The 20,164-nt window shown below is 38.0% G+C and overlaps 1 protein-coding gene across 1 annotated transcript in view; it reads right to left on the bottom strand.

The window, feature by feature from the left end:
- Positions 1-13,742: 13,742 nt before the first annotated feature.
- The window catches only part of cfap221 (cilia and flagella associated protein 221), a 31,151-nt gene continuing 24,729 nt past the window's right edge, over positions 13,743-20,164 (bottom strand). Inside the window, exon 25 of the mRNA XM_087792590.1 lies at positions 13,743-13,839. The gene's annotated coding sequence lies outside the window, so the exon portion shown is untranslated. The remainder of the gene's footprint in view (positions 13,840-20,164) is intronic.

Genomic DNA, 20,164 nt, shown 5'->3' with positions numbered 1-20,164 from the left:
GCTCTAAACTCTTTCTATTTCCCGTATAGACTTGCTACAAACACTCATTGTTTGTGCGAGGCAGCTATTAAGAGAATTTATAAGTCAATCAGACAAGCATTCAATCTTCCTCCTTCTCCTTCCACAGATCCTTTCTGTCACGCCAGTTTGCAATTAACCTTCCATACATTTAGATCCTGTTAGGGCAGAGGCGGTACGTTCACAGTCAATGTGTGACTCCAGCTGGCAGATATGAGGTGAGATCGGCTTCGTTGTTGCTCTTTATCACATCAGCACTAGGTGACAGGAGCGAGCAGGAGTGTGCCAGACTTGTGTGCTGCAACGTCACGAACCAAAATCAAGCTCAAGATCGTTTTAAGTCTTTCTGGATAAGCCACTTTGATATTAAGACTGTATTCTCTTGCCTCTGCCTTTACCTCTTGTCTTTTCTCTGAGAGGATCAGTGTCGTCATACTGCGACTCAAAGTGTACAAGTTTGTCAACTCTTGCAATTCTTGCACTTTGCCATGCCTTCATTGGAAGTAAGAGTGTCTCTTTTTTTTAAGAGATCAGTAGGTGGCGCCCCTTAGTTAACCCTTGTGTTATCTCAGGGTCAAGGTGACCCGAAGGCCCTGAAAACAAATGTACAATTTCCCTGGCTTCCAGAAATACATATGCAGTGGTGGAGGTCTTTCATCTTGACCAAAAGCAACACAATGATAAAACAATTACATTTGTTTTGGGGCCTTCGGGTCACTTCATGAAGCTTCATCAGCCCATCACGGAAACTACTTGAGACATCTTAAATATAAAAAAAAAAGAGAAGTAAGCTCAAAAGTGAAGTTGTTTTTTTCCAGGGCTACACATAATCTCTCCAATGTTACATTACTAATTGACATCAATATGATTGAAGAAACAGGCGATATTTAATGTAATCAATGTTTCTTTTCCAATAAATTACTCCTAAATGCATGTACATCATTGTTTTAAGGCTTTATTTTCATTTGCTATTATAAAGAATAGATCGGAAATTTTGCATTTCCTGAAGTTTATATAATTAACAACCATCTAAAATATAATCTCTAGAAATTAGTTTACATTTATCATATATTTTTGCAAGATTTTTTTTAGATCTTATTTACACTGAGCTCTTTGAGGAAAAAGAGGTCAGTGGAGTGGAATCGCTGCCTCCAGCAGTGACTGAACACCAACTAGAGTTATAGAATCCACAGAGGATAAGACTGTCCAAACAACACGACACCAAGTTGTAGTAGAATCGTGTTCCTTATTTCTGAGGGTCAGTGAACAACGCTTGTTGGGGGTTTCATATAAAACCAAAGTGATGAACCAGTTGCAAAACTGTGTTGCGGGAGAATCGCTTAGTATAATAACACTGTCATTCATTTTTATTAAATGCGACAGAAAAAAGGTAAAAACTGTCTTTGGTAACTGACTGAATGATTTTTTTTTGTTTCACCCTTCTGTAACAAAGAATTGGGAAGAATTTATCGCATAATCTCATTAGATTTAAGAATAAAACTGTATTTAAAAAATGTATTGATTGATTTATTTGAGACATAACAAATAAAAATGAACTTTGGCAAAACATGACATTTCAGTCTAATGCCCAGAATCTCACTTTTTAGTAGGAGTATTACATTATCAACTCTGATAAGACATTGGTTATGGTGCCCCAGAAGTGCAAAAACTAAATAAATAGAAAACACCTGAATAAAATTACCTGAAACAAATGTATGAACAAAATAAGGAAAATTCAAAATATTTTAAGTGCATCTACAGAATATAAAGATCATATCGTTATTGTAATGATTTTTAAACACATTGTAGTTGTCTTTGTCCTTGTTTTAACCAGTCATATTGATTAAGTACTTGCACCAATATCTATACTACTATTAACAACATTTTCTCTGCAAAACACTGTCTTCAATACCGACTTAATCTTCAGCTCTTCTCTTTAATGTAATTTTTTTCATGTGACCAAAGTTCAAGATTCAATATCGCCCTCTAATGCGTGGAGTTGGTCTTTTCCATAGCCGAGAAAAAAGTAGCTTTAGAATATTTCCCTGTAATTATCAGACTTTAAAAATGTTTTGGCAATTTTATTACATAACTTGAATACCGACAGAAAAGAAGAATTTCACAAATGGCTGAAACGTTCTCCTCCCATCGGTCCGCAATACCTCAAGAAGCTGGTGGTCCTTAACAGTCCACTGTAAAAAAAAATGATATTAAAAATAAAAAGAATTCGGATGACTTTTGCTTTCTTTACCCACGTTCCTATCTTTCTTTGCTTTATGGACTAATATCATTTTTTCCTTTCATTCATTTGTGCTATTTTTTTCAAGTTTGCTGCTTCTTTTTTCGTGGTCAAGGTTGGATTATCCTGATCTTGTTTGACTGAATTCTTGTTTGTTTCACCAGTTGTCTTCTCGGCGGTTGCTATCTGAGTCGATGTCCCTTCTTTCTATTCTCGTCGCACGTGTGCATGGACGTGTGCGGCAGCTTCGGGGACACACAGATGTAGGGGGAATGAGAGTGTAAATGGGGGAGATTGGGGTGAAAGGAAGAGAGGGAGCAAGCGACAGAGTTGGCAGACAGAGAATTCATGTGGGAGTGTGTGTGTGTGTGTGTGTGTGTGTGTGTGTGTGTGTGTGTGTGTGTGTGTGTGTGTGTGTGTGTGTGTGTGTGTGTGTGTGTGTGTGTGTGTGTGTGTGTGTTGGATAGAGAGAGAGCGAAGGACAGTGACAGAGATAAGAGCTGGCAGTTAGCGGGGACGGCCTGTCGATGTGGAAGACGGCAGGAAAGCACAGCGACTCACCTGTGTTGAGAAAATCCTTATATATGCATCAGAAGACGTCGAAACAAGACAAAACTTCCTAGTTTTAATCTTAACATTAAAAACCATTGAATCACAGGAAATGGAAAATAACACTGGGAAAATTTGGGTCGAGACCAAAGGCGCAGGATCAAGCACGGACCATGTAGGAGTGAGTTTGTTGGCGTGTAGGTGTTCGCAGTAGAAGCTTTCATGTGCGGTAGAGCTGCTAATGATGAGGTCTGGAGTAGGAAAAGATGTAAATGATCAAAGTTTTTTTCTCGTCTTATAAGCAAATAAATGGGTTGATGGTATTACAGATGGTATTAACGAGTGACACTTAAAATAAATACCTGAACATAAAGTCCACAGATGAGATGAGAAGCTTTACGCCACTGAATTTTACACCAAATTATAATATTATGAACAAATCTAAAGATGACAAAAACTCTGGAAATGCTAGTTGTATGGAAGTGAATATGAATTTCTTACACTGAATTTTTACAGCATTAAAACCATACTATAAAAACCATCACATTTCTAGCTATTTTTGTGTGGTTGCTTCAATGCATGAATACATTTAGTGTCAAGATCAATGTCCTTGGTTGCCTGGATGTTAACTGTGTTTTTTTTTTTCACCAAATTTCCTACACTGAATTTATTTCCATTTCATTATTTTTTAACTTTAAAATGTTCAACCCTTGTGTTATCTCAGGGTTTCAGTGATCTGAAACCAAATCTGGCCAGAAAATGAATGTGCCAGATTTGACCCTGAAATGGTTGAGATTTGATGAAACTTTTTTTTAAATGACATTTCTACACTTTCAATTTAACACTGAATGTATTCATCAATTTAAAAAAAAGACACCAAAAAAAACGGTGCTTGAAAATGGATGCTTCTTCCAATTCAAAGTCCGATTTTGATGCTGTAAAAACTCAGTGTTAGAAATTCATATTCAAAGTCTGATGGCAAAAATGTACTTCTATTAAGCGGGAACCAAACATTTTCGGGTGAAAGCTCACCACATGAGGCTGACCTGATTGAATACATTGCCAAGCAGGATTATGACTTGCGACGGCTGGTGAATGATTCTCGCTTTTTTAAGAGCCCATGAGATGTCAATCACTGCTCTATAACCAATTTGCTTTGAGCAGCTATTCTATTGGAATCTTTTTGTATCCTTGGGGCACCGTTGGTTAAAATACAAGCCAGCAAGTCGTCTGAAAATGTTTCACAATACTGTCCTATGAAAACTGGTATGAGGACGTGGACGGCTGATTCAGCACTCTCAGTCACCTCAACATACTGTTTGATGTCGTCCACACTGAGCTGTTGTGTATCACGCTGAGTTATGATGGACATCCTGTCGGTCCACTCCGGCGCTCTCTGAAACATGACATCGTCCCCTGGTTTAACCGACGGTTCTGAAAAAATTACAACCAAGCTCTGCTTTATGGAATCTTCCTTTGTTGGGGTGTAAATATTTGATTGCAGCAACAAAGACCCCTGCGTTGGTTGGAGTACAGAAGAGGAAAGAAACTCTGCACGCAACATCTGAAACACAGCACCAGAGGAGGTTTCCACTGTGATGTAAACTGCCAGTCAAAACAGCACAGATGATGACTTCCGATTTTCTTTTATTTTTTTTTTTTTTAGCAATGAGGCTTCATGATTAAATGTTCTCACGGAGAATGCATGATAATCCACGGAGGTGTGCGATCGACAATGTGCTTGTGTTTACAACACACCTAATTATTAATTAGCAACGATGCCGCGCGGAAACTTGACGCACAGAGCGTTTCACGAAGACATCACAATCCTCGCGAAGATGGATTCTTTGTTTGAGCGGCGGTGGGAGGGCAAGTTTAGACAGCAGCATCCATCACACTGACTACAATTAGCCGTCAAAACAAAGGAGCATAATAACTGGATATTTGTGTCTGATCTCATGTTGTGTGGTTAGTGGATATGTTTCATTGAGCTGAAAGGTTTGTCTCTTTTTAATAACAGGAAGGACACAACTGTAAATAAATCAAAAGTTATAATTTATTCATGATCATTTAACACTTTAAGTGCTGTGAGCACATCAACCTACATAAATGTGTGTATTATTTATGTTTACTGCTCAGGTTGGGGAGAGTACAAGATGGAGGCACATCCATGAATCAAAAGTTCAATCCAGTCCCAAACCCTGATCTAGTACGAGCAGTTTTGTCAGAAGTTTGCTCAGCTTTAATCCAACAACCTCCTTCTGGTATGAGAATCACAGCAGCAGGAGCTCATGACTAAATTAGACTTTGTTTTGAACTGGCAGAAAAAATGATGTCTTCACAAGATAGCTTTCAGACGCATATTATTTTATTTGGTAGTGCTTCGATCAATATACTAAAATGTAATTTTAAACCCATAAAATGAAGAAAACCTTCTTTATGATTTATGATATAATTGAAAGCATAATGAACACTTAAGCTACACCGATCTGTTAAAACACAACAAACAAGCCTAGCTATAAAACTTATTCTCACATCTTTTCATTTCTTTTCTTTTCACAAACTTAAATCTAAGTGATAATTTAATTTGATTTAAGTCACATTCACCTGAAAATTAAAGAAACAAAAATATTTTCCTAGTTATTAAATCTACCAATATGGTGAAAAAATATTCTTGTTTAGACATAATTCTTGTTTTTTCAAACTATAAGAATGTGTTTCTATCTAATACATATTTAATTTTAACAGTACAAGAGGTTCAGAGTTCAATTTTGTCTGAATATATTTAAGTAACAGAATGGTAATTTTAACTTATCATTAAGTCATACAAGACCAATCTACTCAAAAGATTCAATTAGTTTTTTGCAGTGTTCAAAAAGAAAATAAATCAGCATTTTGGGATAGCAAATTACGATTTGCTAGACTCCTTAACCCTTGTGCTATCTCAGGGTCAAGGTGACCCAAAGGCCTGAAAAAATATATGTTTTTGCTATCCCTTGTGTAGTCTCAGGGCGAGGTGACCCAGTGGCACAAAACAAATGGGTTTCACGTATCCCTTGTGTTGTTTCTGGGTATAGATGAAAGACCTCCACCACTGCAAATGTATTTCTGGAAGCCAGGGAGGTCGTTCATCTTGACCCAGAGAAAACACATGGGATACAACAAACACATTGGTATTGGGGCGCTTGGTCACCTTGACCATGAGGTAACACAGGGGTAAACCTCCTAAAACCCTTCATCAGATACATCAGAAAAAACACTTGTTTCATTGAAAATCCATAGCTGGAATGTCCGCATAAGACTTCTACTCCAGCTTCTGAAAGTAAAAATAGAAAAATGCAATCCAGAATTTCAGTTTGTTGTGAATCGGAAACATATTGAACATCAGCATGTTTGCTTTAGTTTAATTGCCATAACAACAGACTCTTGGAGTCTGTCACATATTATCTAATTTTTGCATCCAACATTGTCAGAATCAGTATAAAGTTCACATGCTTCTATATCCTTTTGGGGAATGTAACAAAAAAGCAGAATTTGGCAGATAATAACATGACAGCTCTCTTCTAAAACCAAGTTTTCTTCATTTGAGCCTTAAATGATCATTACTAACACTAAACTAGGTGTGGAAAAAGATGTTCAAAGGACACTAAATCAATGTTTTTTTTAATTATTTTTAATTTCTATAATTTCATTTTTTTTTTGTTTAAACCAACATTACATTTATTAAATTATATGTATCATAATCTTGTTTTGAGGTGTTTCTTTTTCGCATAAGACTAAACTAGATAAAGAATTTATTATGCATGAAAACATGTGTTTTTCTACGAGCTTGTATGTAGTATGTGATAGATGAATGTGAATACGAGTGTGTCTGATGTTGCTTTCAAGTACATGATGCCTGCAAAGTGAATGTAAAGGGTCAGTGAACATACCATAGTTCCTTTTATTAAGGAGTAAAAAAAGAATAGCTGAGAGCTGAGTTCTACTATCTGTGTGTGAACTCAAGAGAGGGGTCATATATACCATAAATAAATCACACATTGTCCTAGCATGTTCTGTGAGACACATGAAAAGAGAAGTGGTTCAACATACAACATCCGTTTACCAAATTAGTAATAGAGCCTACCCGTCAGCAGGTACAGTGTGGATTAAATATTTTTGGCTGTAATTGGCTTAAAGTACATAATCGCGAGACGCCAGGAGGGCTGAGCGAGATCAGGTGTTAATTGCTTATTTCCACTGCAGCTCCACCGTTTGATTTTTGCCAAACCCCGCCCGTCTGCCTTGAGTGCAACATGAGCCTTAATTGCTCATTCTTGTTGGCAAGCGGATACATGCGAATGAAAATGCCATTTGGAAACCTTTCGGAATATGGTGCAGGGACTGGGCGCGCTCCATGTTTCCCTCATATGCTGCCTTGCTGCTCGGGGAAAAGTAAATGCCAATTAATTTGCTTTCCAAGCCGGTCTGCTCTGCTAAATCTTATAGTCATTTTCGAATAAAAAAGGTTTTGGAAAACCACCCTGGGATTTGTAAAAACACACTGATTTGATGGAAAACTGAAATGTAAATATTAAAATGGAATGCAGGGCATTTTATTTGTCGGTAATAGGGTAAGGAAGGGTCTTAGGGGCAGTAGCCGAACAAAAGAGGCCCAAACTTTCTTCTAGTGTTGTGTTGATAAGGCTACATCATACAGAGTTGGGATGGCCCTCTCTGCACCTGATCTAATGAAATCAGTGAAGGGTGGATGAGACCTATGAGACAGTACTGGCCCTTCTCCTCTTCACCATCTACACATCAAACTTCTGCTACAACTCCGAGCTGAGTGTCTTCCAGAAGTATGCTGACGACACTACCATTGTTGGATGCATCAGGGACAACAGCGAAGATGAGTACAGAAGTGACTTTAGCGGACTGGAGTGACAGGAACCACTTGCAGCTGAACACCTCAAAGACCAAGGAGCTGGTCTTGGACTTCGGGAGGTCCAGGACAAAGCCACTTCCAGTGTCCATCAGAGGTGACGACGCTGAGATAGTTGACAACTATAAGTACCTCGGTTTGTGGCTGGACAGTAAACTGGTCCTGCAACACAGACCATGTATATAAGAAGGTTCAGAGTAGACTGTACTTTCTGAGGAGGCTTTGATAATTTAACATCTGCAGGAAACCCTCTGCAAGTTCTACCAGTCTGTGGTGGCCAGTGTCCTGTTCTATGCTGTGGTGTGTTGGGGTGGGAATGTGTCCAAGAGGAGTGTCAACAGGTTGGACAGATTTATCAGAAAGGCTGGTTCTGTGGTTGGCATGAAGCTGGACTCACTGGTGAAAGTTGCAGAGAGATCACTGGAAAAACTTCTGTCCATCATGGATGATGACAGTCATCCTCTGAACACAACATCAGTGAGCAGAGAAGCAGATGGAGCATGAATGCTCCTTCCCAGATGCAACACTAATAGACTCAAGGACTCATTCGTTCCTCGTGCTATTAGATTGTACAATTCTGAGTTTGGGGGCAGGAGTGAAGCGAAAGTAACATGATGTTCTGTTCTATATTAGTCTTTGTATCCTTTGTCTTTGTTATTTTTCTTTGATCTATGCTATTTATCTTTAGACTTGGATTGTATCATCTTGTTTTTTCTCTTTATTTCTTTGTGTTCTTGTTCTTATTTTTATTTTTATATTTATGAATAATTGCTGTATTGCTGTGTCTAATTGGAAAAAAACAATTACCCGAAGGAGACCTCCTGAGGGATCAATAAAGTTCTACCTAACCTACCTAACCTAACCTAATATGGTACTCTCTGCATTATAATATTTGGCTCTGATACACAAACTCAATGACACCTGACGTCATTTTGAAACTGAGTTCTATCTATAGGCCTTTTAAAATGAAGCAACTGTATCATGATACAGCATCATTCCATCAGCACTTACCTCCAATTGGCTACTTTATCCAGATATTCCCTTGGGACTGCAGGACATTCAATGCCATAAACCTCTCGTAGAATTTCTGTTGAATGTGCACAAATGTGTACAGGGTTACACACATGTATGAGAAAGTTCCACGATGTCTATAGTTACCAGTAATTTGTTAATGAAGCTTCATCAGGTATTACCCTTAATATCTGAGCCTATCTGCTCTATTGTAAATTGCGCTGAACACCTATTTTATTCAAACTGAGGTCGCCACGTACCGAGGTTTATAACATATAATAGTGCTTTATGAAGCTTCATCAAACATCCCTAGCTGTTGATGACTACTAAAAAAAATAGCTAGAGTGTAGTGCTAGATGAGTTATTACAAGCTAAACACAAACAAATAATGTTATTTTATATATTATTGCTTTAAACAAATGTAACCAGATGATTAAGTAACAGTCCTCAAATTATTCATTTTCTTTGATCTATATTACTATTAAAAATACTACATTTAAACACTTAAAAGGCTTTTATTTGCAATTGTTTCATATAAAAACGGTTTATATCTTTGAGAAACATTTGTAAATCCTTGAGTTCAGATAAAACGTTCTGGTCTTGGAAATAATATTAACTTTTTATTGGACCTTTATTGTCAGTCCCCTTTTTTTCGGTTATTGTATCACCCACTCTCACAAAATTACATTGTATGCGATTGACAATTCTTTTCGCTCATAGAAGTGGAAAAAAAACACCAATCCAACAAGATACTGTGTAATTTTAGAGACGGTTGCAATTTGAGGACACAGACTGATATTTCTATTTTATAGTGTTAGACGAGCAGTCGCTCCTCGCTCTTGAGTCTGGGTCTTCATCTACCTTGGCCTTTCCCCTTTTACATGACTGAATATGATATATAAAATACACAAATAAAAGCTTTATCTTCACATCAATAGAAGCACAAAACATTGTTTCTAAATCTGAGATTTTACTTTCCCCTCCTAACTGCTCTGGTGGTGATCAGTGCTCATGTTGACATGGCAAAGCAAACAAACCAGCTGCTCTCGCTCACTGTCTCATCAGACTCTCTTCCATTACCGGACCATAAAACAATAATGATCTGGTCTATATCCATTTTATAAAAGCTTCTGCAGCCTGTCTTTTAAACTACCTGCCTCTGGTTGCTCCAGAAAAGCCCTCTCGCTTATAGGAAGTGATGCATTTTAAATCTGCAGTTTGTTGGGAATAAATAAAACATTGTATTAAATGAATAGGGACTGTGTTCAGGCTGCAAGAAAAATCCACTGTCTGCTTTTAGCTCAAACCACCTAGCAAAGCAAACGGGAAGTGGCAGGTCATAGATGCAGGTCGCTTCAAGCCGGTGTTCCGAGTCTTGCCGCGACACACCCACAGGGGGGTAGTTTAAAAACCCAAAGAGTGTGGAGCTTCTGCCGAGCCGGTTACGCGTTTTCTGTCAGGATTGCATCACAGAGGCATCAGCTGGTGTTTCATTCACCGCCCAGATTCCACAAGCCGCTGATCAGACGCCAGCCGACAACACCGAAAGGACAAATCGCTGACGCCGACAGCAAAGGGAGTTAGCTGTCAGATGAGCTGGAAATGCTTAATTCTGCCTCACAGTGAAGCACCAAAGCGTAGCACAGAAGGCGGACGGCTCACAAGAGATTGAACAGACGAGTTCAAATCCAGAAACTCAGACAGTGCATGAAATAAAGTTCCTGGAACCTTGAGGGGAAATTGATTTGAACTTTAACCGACAGCAAGACGGCGCGCTGCTGTGTAGAAAAACTTGTCAACAGGTGATGTTGTCGTGAGAAACAGAAACAGAGCAGCGTGACCCAACAACGAGTTCCTTCCCTCCACCCGTGAGGGCAGCAGATTTCAGTGCTGCCCGAAATAACTGAACGCCTGTTGAGGCCCTGGAGGAGCAGCAAGTGCTCCACAACTGAACGAACCCCGAAGAATTTTGTGGTGTCACAGTGTAAATCAGTGGAGAGCTTCATGCATCTGTTTATAAATACACATTCATTCATTTTTTATGAAGTCGTAGTTGATCTGACAGAAGAGCCTCTCAAACATTTGTCCTCTCCTCACATGCTGGGCGTTTCACTGTTGGAGCGGAACCAGAGCCAGACGCCTCAGGAGCTGAAAAGAATAGACATGTAGAGCCCAGATGCATGTCCAGTGGTCATAATGCAAATGCATTGCTGCACAAGCCAACATCTCATATCCTTCTGTGCGGCCTTACGGAATTCTGGAAATCTTCTTTATGTATTATCAGACATTTTAACCCTGGTTCTTTAGGATTCAATATTAGATGTCCGGATCAAGGCCCACTTTAATGTACAAGTCTCTTATTTTATTTATCTCTGTTATATACATATATTTCATTCAACACCATTAAATGCCTGTGTTGTTTTTACTATACCGAAAATAAATATTTACTGATTCTGATATGAAAATGAAATCTGATGCATATGTCTAATATTAAAAGAGCTTGTGGTTATAAATGGCTTTTGACAATAGTTTGGAAAAGTTTTAGTTATGTATATGTGTATGTACATGTTTGCACATCAACAAAAAGAACTATAAACTGACTTTGAGCAATCAACTCTTTTTTTATTTTACATTAGGAACTATGAACTGAAATAGAATTATTTTAAGTAAGTAATTTTTATTTGTATAGCGCTTTTCCAGACCAGGGTCACAAAGCGCTTAAACAATCAAAACAATACTCAATAAAGTATATACTTTAAAGGGCAAGATAAAACTGATAACACAACAGGAGTTCCAGAAAATCAAGGAAAAGCCTGAACAAATAAAAACATCTTAAGAAGTGAAGTTAACTTGAACTACTTCACACATAAAAGTAAACTTTCCCAACACTGGGTACCATAACTTTACCAACAAAAACAGTTCCAACATAAAAAGCAGTAGCCAGTAGTAGCCTTTTCAAAGTCTGTTTATTTTATAATTATATTTTATTGTTCAACATTTTAGAGATATCAGTTTTATTGAAGACTGGTCATATTTTGCACTTTCTTACAAATATTTCTACAGGTATTCAAATGTTTTTGTGGGTTTATATTCATTTTGTACCTACCAGAGACATGCCCTACTGCTAAATGAATAACCTTTGCTATGAATGACTGTAATTACAATGTGACACAGAAGGTTTTGTCTGGTGTCTGTATGGTATTCATACCTTTGGTTGAAAGTGAAACATGTGACCTCAATGATAAGAGTTTTCTCTACATGAGAATGTTCTATTGACTTACACAGTAGTTCTCAGATGGTGAAACAAAATGCATCACAACATAAAACCAATGCTTGACTAAATAGGAGTTGGAGTGCAGTTAACTAAACTGTTTATGATATATTTGGGATTTAGTGCCAAATTATAAAACGCCAGGGTAACTTGTGCGTTTACTCCCGGCACTCATGTTTCAAGTCAGTCCAAAATTATGCCACGTTTCATTGAGTACTAAATAGTCTTTATGTGTTTTTGAGTGTTGGTTCATCTTTTAGCTTTACTGTTCATTTGAGGCTCCAAAAAATGATACCTCAACCAATTTGTTTGGCCAACGACTAAGATTGCTGAAAACATTTTGTCTCCTTGTGTGATAAGGTTTGACACCTTTGTGAAAAAAAGAAAAAATGGATGGATGATAAAACTACTCGGAAATATGTAAGGTTGTAAAGTCTTTATGCAGAATATCATGAAAGCTAAAAAGGAACATTTTGTGAGGTTAAGGAACAATGACTGTACCTTACTTAACAAAAACAACAAGCTAATGATAGAAATAAGAATCCTCATCATCTTACCACACGTCTTCAATTGAATATCAGGGTAACAGCGAGGGTGTGGAAGTCTGTCGGCTAAATCTGGCAACAGGTGTAAAGTGGTTTGGATTCAGCAGAGTGACTCATGTGCACATTAGCATGACGTTAGTGGCTGCGATCTGGAGCCACAGAAGGAGGCGGGGGCAGCAAGCGTCCTGCATTCATCCCGATATTCAACAGTGGATTCAGTGAACCCTGGAGACAAAGAGGTACGCCGCCTGATGTGAAATCAATGACACCTCACATGTAAAGCATGTTTACTCCGGCAGACAGCTCCGGAATACTGAATGAAAGAAGAGAGCATTGTTCACTCAGGTGGCTGAGAACGGTACCCAAATGTCAGGCTGGTGTTATTTATAGACCTGCCACACGTGCAGAGCCATCAAGACGAGAACCTTGGGGTCTTTTTACTCACAATAGAATGCAACGCAATATACTCAATACTTAACTTTGCTAATGGAGAATAGAACCATGAAGAAAAAAACACATGATTGATGGATTTTATAATTATTCTTGAGTCTAATTGAGCATTTTGTCAAATCTAAAAAGTTCTGTGCAACTTCTACCAGACTCCCGTTTGGTCAAGATGGAGGACGTTGCAGGTGTTTGTAAGTCAGTCTCAATCAATTCTAGATCAATATGACTGGAGAGTTAACATTTACTGCAGCTGGTCTCTGATCCAGGAGGAACACAAAAGTGATTAGAGGTGCAAGGATGCTGTAATGTGTACGATACACTTCCTGAGTTACTTTATGGCACAACATTAGATCAGAAAGATTTCAAAAAATATTTATATTATCATGAGGTTTCTGGCATCATTTTGTGGGCTTGGGTTTTAAAAGGTAATTCAAATGAATCAAATTTAATTCAATTCAATTGTAATTAAAGTGTCTTATCATAACAAAATTATCTGACGACACTTTAAAGTCTAAGTAAGACTATAGTGGAGAAAGGAAAAACAGATCCAGCAACTCAATAATGAGTAAAACACAGTGTGGCCTTGGCGAGGAAAAACTTCCTTTTAGAAGGCAGAAACCTGGAGCAGAAACAAACTCATTGTTGACGGCCTCCTGCTGTGACCGGCTGGAAGGAAGGATGGGGGGGAAGACAGATGGACAGAGAGAAGAGTGAGGGAGGATACAGTGAGGGAAAAGAGGAGAGTATAGAAGAGTCCATGGAGGTGCTGGAGAGAACTCTGGATCCGATGACATGGTGGAGATCCTGGATCAGCAGCAGCACTGGAGGTGGAGCCCTGGGGGGAGAGAAATAAAAAGAGTGGGTTTAAACTGCACAGGTGATGAATGTAATGCAGAAAAGGAAGGATGTACAGAGCTCGGTGTCTAAAACTCCTCCAGCATTCTAAGCCTATAGCAGCTTAAGAAAATCAAGTTTCACCAAAACTAAAGGTTCATGAAGCGTTATCCATACTTTTGGAAGCCCATTAGAAATTACCCTGTGCTTCATTATCATTTTTTTTTGAGGAACTTCACATAATTTCTTTAAACTGATACCACCTCATCAAGCTTTAAAATTAATTCTGAAAATTGAAATGGCTTCAAAGGACCACGGTTGGCCTCTGACCTCCACTATACTCTTGCATGCAACCTCAGACTCTGTGTTTTATTTACTTAAGTCCATTAAATCATCCTGATTCTGTCACTCGTATTCTGTTTGTCAAGTCTCTGAACAAATGATGGAAGAGGATTCTCAACCTCTCAGATGAGAGACAGAAATGCAATTGTTCTTAGAATTAGTGATGAAAGAAGAGTGAGAACTCAAATGTGCATCATCGTTTGCAGTAGTTAAGGCGTCATGTTTGGTTCATCACACAAACATTTAGTTCTGCCTTCTGCAAGGCCGTGGAGGTTCGTTGAGTCGCACACTTCCATCCAACCAGCAAATCTCTGTATAAGCGCACTAGAAATCTACCGTGACGCAGAAGCCCGAGAGGGACAGGAGGGGCAGATAGCGGGCGTGTGACAGGACAATTGAGGGTCTTAAGCCTCAGAGCGGGCTGAACCACCTCAGCAGGTGAGCGAGTGAATTAAAAGGAATCATAAATCCTTAGACTCTTAAAATAAAATAATCACTTCTAAAGAATAACAGACGCCATATTGCGGACCTTTTGTGGTCTCGCTAGATATAAAGATGTATAGGTATAGATATATTTGAAATATATGTATAAATCCTACTGTATAAATCAGTCCAATATGACTTGTATCCTGATTGTATCACCGCCACCGAGCTGGGTGAGGACAACTTCCCATACATGGGGAGATATCAGCTGATTTTCCTCCAGCAGAAATCTCCTGACAGCGTGTGAAAAGATAAGTGATCGACAACGGTATGTGGAATGCATTGCCGATTACATATGCACATGCATTCTGTTTTGTGTGTTTGACCGCAATCATGTTTTTCTCAGGTTGTGAGACCTGCCGAGAACTATCTGACAACCGTCAGAGTTTGTGTCACCTTCACCTGACCTGTGTCAAATCCTGAAATTAAAACTTAAAGGGCAACTAATGTCAAAACCTAACTCTCCTGACTTACTCAGATTTCTCTTAATCTCTCACTCAACTACTCAACGACTAGTCTGTTCTCAGAGTGAAATAAATGTAATAATCTGAGAATGGAAGCAAAAGATAGCATTGATCAGGAAGTGGTTAAGAGCAGGAGGGAAATAAATCACTAAGACTTGTGAGTGCAAATTTGTTTTGCTCTTAGACAACTTTTTTGAGTTTATTTCTCAGGCATCATAAAACTACAATTTAAATTGTGTAACCTTTCTTTTCTGTGTGGTATGATCTCAGGGGTGCCATTATTTCTGAGCTCAGATGTGATGAAAAAAAGGTGTGCTGCGAGTGACGCACAATCTGGAGTGCGGTGGAAGTAGGTGTTAATAAGGTTAAACAAGCTGTGAAGTCATCTCCTGTTTTGTTTTATTTGATTGTCTGGCTTTCATCTTCATCAGAGAATGTCAGGGCACAGAGGAACACTAGGATCGCTCAATATAAGAGGGACTCATTTACTTTTACTGATTTCTACATTGATCAGAAGTTAAACACGTCCAAACACGGCCATAGCATACATGGGAAACTCGACGGTTTATCTGAGGGTGAGGTGGAGCTTCCAGCCTTAATCCATCCCTGCGGCATTAATCCCCATTTAGGCGTATAAAATAGTGCTTTAATTGAAATTAATACACTTATTTGAAATGGTGTCTAACACACGGTGGGCTGGACTGCACTCTGGGATTAGACGCCATTTTCACAGCAGGAAATAAACATGTGCTTTGTGCCTCAGAGAAAGTTGTGATGAGTGACATTTAGTGTTGCTTTCACTGGGAATAGAGCTGATTTAAAAGAGAAAAGCTGACAAAAAAACACTTTAATTGACAGTTGAAGTGGTTTGGTTAAGTCCTGTTGGCGGTATCAAACCATTTTATTGGGAAATATCTGCAGTTTTAATTGAATTGGTTTATTTCAAGATTATATTTTCAGAATATTCACTATTCATTTCAAAATATAAGTAAGAGTTTGGCTTTTCGGGGGGGTTATAATGGTTATTAAATATCGTATATCTTAAAAAGATTGCAAATATGTGTTTATATATATATATACACACACACACACTGCATATATTTATATATATCCTACAATTAAATTTTAGATAATATTGACCCTTTTTCTGTACACAAAGTAGTGGTTTAGGAGTCATAAAGCTTTCCCCATGGTCCATAAAATAAGCTTCTCCTGGCATTGTCAATTTTCTTTCTGAAAAGTTCCTCAAAGAAGGATTATAAAGTAGGTCTGTAGAGAGCAAAGAGTGGGTGTGGTTATCGTAAACAATTTAGCTTGAAAAAAAAAAAAGTTTTCAGTATGCAGAGCTTAAGTGCATTTTCTAATGTAAGTATTTTAATGAAAAGGGAGTTTTGTACAAACATAAACATACTGATGAAATGATTAAATCAACACATCAGTGTCCCTTTAAGAGTAAATAATTTCAACTTTCAAAATGTGTGTAAATAATGTGCATTCTTAGTCATTCTTTTTAAGAAGGTATTCCAATAAATCAGGTTGAATCAGTTAGAAGGTTGAACAAGACATTCTTTTTCTGCCAAAATCATTTTAAGTCAAGAATGTTCTAAATACGTAGAAAAAAAAATGACAGAGATTCCGATTGTGTGTAAGATTGTGTTATATACCTTTTGAAAACATTGAAAATTGCCCCTAGCAGGATTTATACTGGCTCCTAACCTCAGCTTATTTGAAACTTAACAATCTTCTCGATGACAGGCGAAAGGTCCTCCTAGATCTCTACACAGTCCAGTTGACTCGCTTTTGAACCACTTGGACTGCAAATTTCTCTACAAAGAGTTTACCAAATTTAACTTGACCGCTCACTCTATTTTTTAGATCTGAATCAGACAGATCATTTCTCTGTAGAAATGGTTACAGCACAAATATTTTGACTTAATTACCAACAATTATTATTTTTCAAATGTTGGTTGTAATTCATCTGTCTCCTATTTCAAAATGTTTATTTATGGTGCGACTGTTGCTCACGGTTGGCAGCAAAAGTCCCATTGTCCTACAAAAATGGTGTGAATGTGTCCTGATAACCCCGGATGTGGAGCCAAGCCTCAAATTGCGGCAACTCTGGCCAAAAGTGTTTTTTTGTCCAGAGTGCAACGAGGCTGAACTACCCATCAGTTATCTCAAACACATTATTCTTGTCAAGGAGGCATTTTGACTTTTTTTTTTACATCCACAGCTATATTGACACAACACAGTCTAAGGAGAGATGTTTGAAAAGATTGAAAGATACAAACTTCAGATTTATTTGTCAAGGAAAATTACCTTGCAGCATTGGTAATATTGTATTTACTTCAACTAGCTTTTTTTTTCAGTGCAATGTGTTTATTTGGATTGTAAATAGAGGTCAGTGCTTCTGGTAATGGATAGATTTGCCAAGACCTCTGTGTCAACCGAGGCTTTTTCTGGGCTCAGCCAGAATGTAGCAAACGTGGGCGCGGCACTCAACAACCAGCCCTACCAGACCACTATCACTGCAACAACATCTCAATATTATGATGTTTAAATTTGTTAAAAATGTTGAATGTTTAACTTTATTCTGCATTTGGTTCCCAAAAGTTGGTGTTTGGTCGACCTCCTTTGACAACCACCCATCTCTTTGCAGGTCGCCATTAACAACACTGCCTCTTCACATGATGAAGTCGCACGTCATCACCTGACGCTGCAGATTAGATGATGGTGAAATTGAGTGTCGGGGGAAACCCGGTTATGCTCTGGTTCTTCTTGTTTTGATCTAAAAAACACCCGCCTGCGGACGTGATGGCCACCGTCGCTGTAGTTATAAATAAATCCGAGGATAGCTAAGAGCAGATTGGAATTTAATTTGTTGTCATAGGGGACATACAATGTCAATCTGGAAGTAATATGATGTCATTATTCACAGCATGACACCTTTGCAATGAAAGAAAAAAGCTTTACACCCGCTATGACCAGAGGTGATGTGCACATACGCAATACAAATATCACAATAAGAGTCAAACATTCATGACAAAATCGAACGTTATTGAGTTGTCGTGCAGCAGCAACAACACAGGTTTGATTACATCTCATGACCCACAGTGAACTGGAAGGATAATAACATTCCATCAATCTGTCACCTGGATGAAGATTCGATGAGTGCTGAGGGAAAATTACAGACATGTTTGACCACAACAGCTCGGATTGTTTTCCCACAGAAAACCAACAAATCTCGAAAATTTGTTATAAAAAGTGTTTAAGTGATCATTTTATGTTTTGCGTTTATCTTTTATGAGTAGGAATCTATGTGTTTACATTTCAGTAACTTCTTGCTTATGAATCTTTTTAACATGCTTTTTTCGTACAAGACGCTCTTTAAGAAGGGAAAGACTGTTTCTAACGGGAAAGTAATTTGGAGTCCGGGTAGAGCTCCTGCTGAAGAGACTGGAAGAACTAGTGAGGAGGGCAGGTTCTGTCCTGAGCAATTCTCCGGACTCAATGGAGGAGGGGGGAGAGTGAAAGACTGTGACCAAGCTGTCGCTCATGATGGTGAGCCTGTCCCACCCCCTCTAGGACACTTCACTGGCACCGAACAGCTCCTTCAGTTCCAGACTGATACACCCACGCTAGAAGTAGAGGTTCTTCATTTTAAAAAAATAACAATATTTTATATGTTTTTTATTCTATTTTTCTGTAAGTTTGTAGTTTAAAAAAAATTAAACAAAAGAAAATCAAGTATTACTAGTTTTTGTCCTGTTTATAAATGTTTATTGTTGATATATTTATAATTTATTCATAATGTTTTATTTATAATTATTATTTTTACCTTTTTTTTCCATTAACTATCATTATTATTTTGTAGTATTTATTATCATCTTTATACTCTTTTTTCTTTTTTATTGATGTTAACATGTATACTGTATGTCGTAATATCCTGAAACTGCTGAAACAACTATTTTACAAATGTGAGTGGAATAATTGAACATCAATTAATGATTACATTAATCAATCAATAAACGTATTTATACATATTTTGCATTTAAAAAAAGCCACTTGCATGATAGTGCTTTATGTTTCTCTGCTCAACAGTCTATCAACGTTTTTTGATTCAATATTGAATAAGCCAGAGACGTCTTGGTTAACCTGTGGTGAGGGGCTGATGAAGCTTCATGAAACAGTGTCATATTTTTTTATATTTTAAGAGCTCAGTAGGTGGAGGTCTTGTCTTATGAATCATATTAGGTTTCAAAAGTGTAGTTATTTAAATAGATTACAGAGCAGTAAGTAACGTCTACTAATACTGATGCTTCAAAGTAATATTGATGCTTCATGAAGCTTCATAAATCCATCACCAATTTTTAGCCAAAGGACATTTATACTGCAAATATGTGTGAAAGTTTGTTCTGTAATAAGGCCGAATGTAAGGAGTAATAAAGTCAAGCATGTTCACTGATCTGAGAACGCTAAATATAATTGCTTTTAAACTTCGATCTTGTTCACACAAGAGCTACTGAACGTGTCAAGATTTTTTTGTCGACCTACGAGACTGAACAGGAAAAATGACTTTCTCTACATCTTACTTATGTTATCACATCACGTACATCAACGTCTCATACAGGCAGGAACTATGAACTGAAGAGAGAGAAAATAAAAAATAACATAGCAGAAGGTCTATTTCAGGTCAAGTGCACCAGTGTTGAGTTCAATGGCACGTGAACATAATCAGACTTTTTTACATCTAAACAAATCAGCGGTTTATGTTGCAGAGAGGGAATGGTTAAGAGGCTCGGGGATTAAATAATCCAGTGGGTTTATGGCTGAGTTTATTCCTCCGACAGCCTGTCGAGAGACTAATGGAGAGCAAACATGAATCAGATAGCTGGTCGATATCTCTGATAACTATCAGACATAATTGCTCTTTATGATTAAATGACTGTCAAAAAGATTGGCTCCATCTGTTGCCGGCGTCTGCCTGCTTCCCCCAGAAATACCTGCAAGCTACGGGTGTCTGCACCGCCGCTGACG

This window comes from Callionymus lyra, chromosome 5 (genome assembly GCF_982586985.1).
Source record: "Callionymus lyra chromosome 5, fCalLyr1.hap1.1, whole genome shotgun sequence".
Lineage (NCBI taxonomy): Eukaryota > Metazoa > Chordata > Actinopteri > Syngnathiformes > Callionymidae > Callionymus > Callionymus lyra.
Note: the sequence above shows the minus strand (reverse complement) of the source record. Positions and strands in the feature narration are given on the sequence as shown.